We start from the raw sequence: 5,202 nt of genomic DNA, 5'->3' as shown, positions 1-5,202 counted from the left end.
TGTTTGTTTTGTCAAAACACTCGTTTAATTGTTATTCATTCTTCTAATTACTTGCCTTAAAGTACTGCATCGTAGCAAGGATCATGGGTTCTCTCCTCGAATCCTTTGATATTCTACGTCCTATAATACTGAAAACACATTTGCCTTGGAATCCCACCAAAGGCTAAAAAGTGAGATTTTTCCTTCAAGCTTCGTCAATATAGATTTTTTATAGAATATTCATTCTGAGGGGGTTGACCTGAAGCTCCGAGGATCATAACAGACTGAAGGAGACAGAAACTTGATAATATGCATTCAATGGCAGCTCCCTTCATGTCTTGTCAAAGAAAGGGTGGGGTGGGGGAAAGGGGGCGGCAAAAGTATTCTCTTAACGTCAGCGTATTTCTCATTATGTGATGAGTATATATACAGTACATTGAGAGAATCGGTTTTGAATAAACACGATACAGCACTAATATGAAACACTATAATTGTATATTTTGATTTTTGGAAAAGTATGATGAGAGAGAGAGAGAGAGAGAGAGAGAGAGAGAGAGAGAGAGAGAGAGAGAGAGAGAGAGAGAGAGAGAGAGAGAGAGAGAGAGAGTGGTTGAGTGGTTTTTGGTGCCAGAAAATTAATTCTTTAACAGATACATCCTCCTAAAAATACAATTTGTCAGAACTAAATTTATTTATACCCATCAGTCTAATGCAGTGAGAACATTATATAAATTTGAATAATGATAATTTCTGAGAAGAATTTCCAACGGATTCTTTTGTTTCATAGATATCGTTTTGAAAAATCAGCATTCCAAAATCAAAAGAACTAAACCAATGATAATAAGATATTTTCATCTCAATAAGTAAAAGATTTTATATCTGGCTCATCAAAAAAAAAAAAAAATATACTGCATTGAAAAGACCTTCCTTAATTTGAATCTATTAATTTTTTATGTTACAAATCCAATAGAGTGATTCTAAATTAATTCTAATACAATAAAAATACAATACTTTTAATGCAGTAAAATCATATCTTATATTTTTAGCTCAAGTGAAACATATTTGTCACCAATTCAAAGAAAATAATTATTTTAATTTTAGTATATTTTAATCCACTGCTAATATCTTTGATAATCGTTTTAATTGTCTAAGTATGAAAAAAAGCTCTAATGTAAATCATTTAGTTTTAAAAGGATTCTGTTGTTGGAATTATAATCATTGGAGTAAATCAGATTGATTAACTGTTAGCTCCTTGATATACCCAGCCACTGCAGAACAAAGGCCTGAGATATGTCCTTCCCTCCGTGTTTGTTTATGGTCTTCCTATGCCAGTCTATGCCAGCGAATATTCTTAATTCATGTATCCATTGTCTTCTCTTCCTTTAGTAATATTCCCGAATAATAGTTCAGATCTTATCACTGAGTAAGAGAAATAATGGTGAACTGTTTACTTAGACCATGAATCCATGAAAAAAATTAGAGTTGATTCTTACTCCGCCGTTAAAACACGTTTCAAATTAAGGATGTGTACTTAAAATCGATTATAAGTACTAAGCAACTCTTATGTATGATTACTTCTGAACGGTTTATTCTATGTTATAAATAACCATATATATACATATATATATATATATATATATATATATATATATATATATATATATATATATATATATATATATATATATATATATTTATATATATATACATATATATACATAAGTATATGTATATATATATATATATATATATATATATATATATATGTATATACATATGTATGTGTATATATAAATATATATATATATATATATATATATATATATATATATATATATATATATATATATATATGTATATATATATATATATATATATATATATATATATATATATATATATATATGTATATATATATATATATATATATATATATTACAAGGTATATATATATATATATATATATACATATATATATACCTTGTATATACACACACACACACACATATATATATATATATATATATATATATATATATATATATATATATATATATATATATATATATATATATATATATATATACATATATATATATATATATATATATATATATATATATATATATATAAAATTCTGCAATTTTTTACGTGTTTTTCATATTAAAAATGCCATATGTTTTAATACTTTAATGTCTGGATTTTCTTATCGACCTAAGGATCAGAGTCCAAAGGAGGAACCACTTAAAGCTTCTGGCCAGCCAGGGAATCAAGCCCTGGTCTATGAAGCTGGCATGACAGTGACATTACCATTTAGCCCCGAAGAAGCATTTCTTCGTAAGAGAATCAAGACATTGAGGTATTGAAATATAGGGCTTATTTCCATAAGGTATCTACACGTGCCAGCCTTATAATACAACGACAAACTGAATACTATATAATGATGTCCCAATGCAACGCGCTCCTTCTCCCTCCTTATACAATTCGTCTGTTCATGTTGCATCACATGATGATCCTTACACAGTGTATTATTGTGAAATCGAACCAGATTTACCAACAAATCATAATGTATCTCCGCTGTGGACAGGATTCGAACCTGTGCGGGCATAGCCCAATGGATTTCGAGTCCATCTCCTTAACCACTCGGACACCACAGCAGTAAATAAAATGCGTGGTTTTTTGTTATTTATACGTCGCTGTTGAACCTCTATTTTCTTTGTGAGTCTACTAAGACCTTATATATATATATATATATATATATATATATATATATATATATATATATATATATATGTATATTATATATACACATACATATATATATATATATATATATATATATATATATATATATATATATATATATATATATATATATATATATATATATATGTGTGTGTGTGTGTGTGTGTGTTTGTGTGTATTATGTATATACACAAACTTATATATATTTATATATATATATATATATATATATATATATATATATATATATATACAGTATATATATATATATATATATATATATATATATATATATATATATATATATATATATATATATATATATATATATGAGAAGATTCATGTCTGGAGTTAGGACAGTTATCTCACGACGTTAGCCAGTGCACATTGGAGAGAGAGAGAGAGAGAGAGAGAGAGAGAGAGAGAGAGAGAGAGAGATCCGCAGTGGGTAATTATGAGTAGGCACAGAGATTGACAGAAGAGGCATGCTTGTAGAATATGCTGAAAGAAACCATCTTAAAATCCGGATCACATAATTTTTTTTTTAAATTAATCACAGAAAATGTATTGAGAGACGAAAAATGAAATGGATTTTATTCTCTGTGAAAAAAAGTTAATCTAGTTAAAGATTGGCTAGTTTTGAACAAGTTAAAGTCAAACTACTATAGAATGGCGAGAAACAAAATTTTATTAGATCTAAAAAAAGAGAGAGAAAAAATAATCTTAAGAAAGAAAAAAAAGAATTTGTAGTAAGAAAAAATCTGATGAGTTTAGTTTAGCAATTGAAGATAGGTACTCCCAGCTATATGGAGAAATGGAGGTAAGTAAAGAAGAAATGAACAGTAATTTAACAAAATTGGAATGAGCACAAGTTTTAGCCGGAAAAGTTCCTGAATAATAAAAAAGGAAATTATCAGAAAAGACTAAAAACCAAATAAAAAAGAGATAGGAAAAAGGGTTAAATCCACGAGATATGAAATAGAATTTGCAGAACTATCCAAAATATATACAAACCAAAAACCCAATACATTCTAAACACAATCAGTCAAAAGTTGAGTAAATATTAAATGACGAGAGAAGTATCAAATTGATGAAAAAAAGACTTAGAGTAGGATGCCAACAAATATTTGCTTCAAAGGATGAAAATACAAATACTATCATTGCTATACAATAGTACTATGAAAAATAAATTTGCCAATAGATATAATGTAAAAACCTATCGCGGTAACTTATGTGAATATAGGGGAAGTGATGAGAGTATCAAAATGAATGAAGAGGTAAAGCAGCAGGGGAAGAAGGCCTAACATTTGATTTACTCTAAGATGGAGAATATTTTTTACTAATAAAACTCGCTAAACCTTACACAAAAGGTTTTCAAGAATGCTCTATACCTACAGCTTGGAAAACTTTATCATTATACTAATTCACAAAAAGAGAAAAAAAAAATGACCTGAATATTAATGACCAATAAATTTATATAAAATTTTCACAAAGATAATATTAGAGAGAATAGAAAGTCAGTGAGATCTTAATAAATCATGAAGGCAAGAAGATTTTAAAAGTTGGTGTTTAGCAACTGAAAATATCCATGTAATTAAAATCAACAGAGTATGACAAACCTGAATGTATGACATTTATAGACTATGAGAAGGGGTTTTGATTTTGTAGTAAAGACAGCCCATCAAAGACAAGAAATACATGAAACTTATCTTAGAAAAAATCCTAAAACTACATGAAGATAGCGAGAGAATTCAGATTCAGAAAGAAGTTAGAATAGCAGACCTCATCTCTCATTCCTACGGAAGGTTTAAAGAAATCAAATCGTATTAAGAAAAAAAAAATATTAACGGGAATACATTAATTACTTTATAGGTGACATTGTTCTATTTAGTGGATCATTTGAGAAATGGCAAATGACGAGGAAAGATTTAAATAGAGAAAGTAGAAAGGTAGGACTGCAAGCGAATATGAGTAAAACTAAGAAAATTCTCGTTTAAAATGCGGAGGCAACAAATAACGGTCATGAACGAATCTATAAGATTGCTAATGAATATGCATACTTAGGACAGAGAGTGACTGTCCACAAAACTCAATTGTTATGTGCAAATCTTAAGTTGTTTTAAGGTATTGCCCATTAATATTAATTCCTACATTTTCCCAACCTATTTTTTTTTTTTTAGGGAGGTTGTTAATCATTCCGGAGAGAAGAAGTCTCCAATTATGGTTTTATCACTATCTTCATGTAGTTTTAGGATTGCTGTACTTCTTATTTAAATATTTTCAGGTTCTCTAACACAAGATTCTTATATTCCTTGATTTTGGAGGGCTTTCATTACTGCTGAGGTTTTGACAGATTCAAAAGCTTTCGCATAGTTTATGAAGGCCATACATAGTGGTTTTTCATGCTCTTTTCATGTTTCAATTAGCTTGTTAATTGCATAGATATGGTCAATTGTAGAATACCCCTTTCTAAAGCTT

The 5,202-nt window shown here is 28.3% G+C and overlaps 1 non-coding gene across 1 annotated transcript; it reads right to left on the bottom strand.

Annotated features, from left to right (window-relative positions):
* Nucleotides 1–2,554: 2,554 nt before the first annotated feature.
* Nucleotides 2,555–2,636, bottom strand: TRNAS-CGA (transfer RNA serine (anticodon CGA)). Its single transcript has one exon. It is a non-coding gene; the product is annotated as a tRNA-Ser (tRNA).
* Nucleotides 2,637–5,202: the final 2,566 nt, after the last annotated feature.

Source organism: Palaemon carinicauda, chromosome 30 (genome assembly GCF_036898095.1).
Source record: "Palaemon carinicauda isolate YSFRI2023 chromosome 30, ASM3689809v2, whole genome shotgun sequence".
Lineage (NCBI taxonomy): Eukaryota > Metazoa > Arthropoda > Malacostraca > Decapoda > Palaemonidae > Palaemon > Palaemon carinicauda.
Note: the sequence above shows the minus strand (reverse complement) of the source record. Positions and strands in the feature narration are given on the sequence as shown.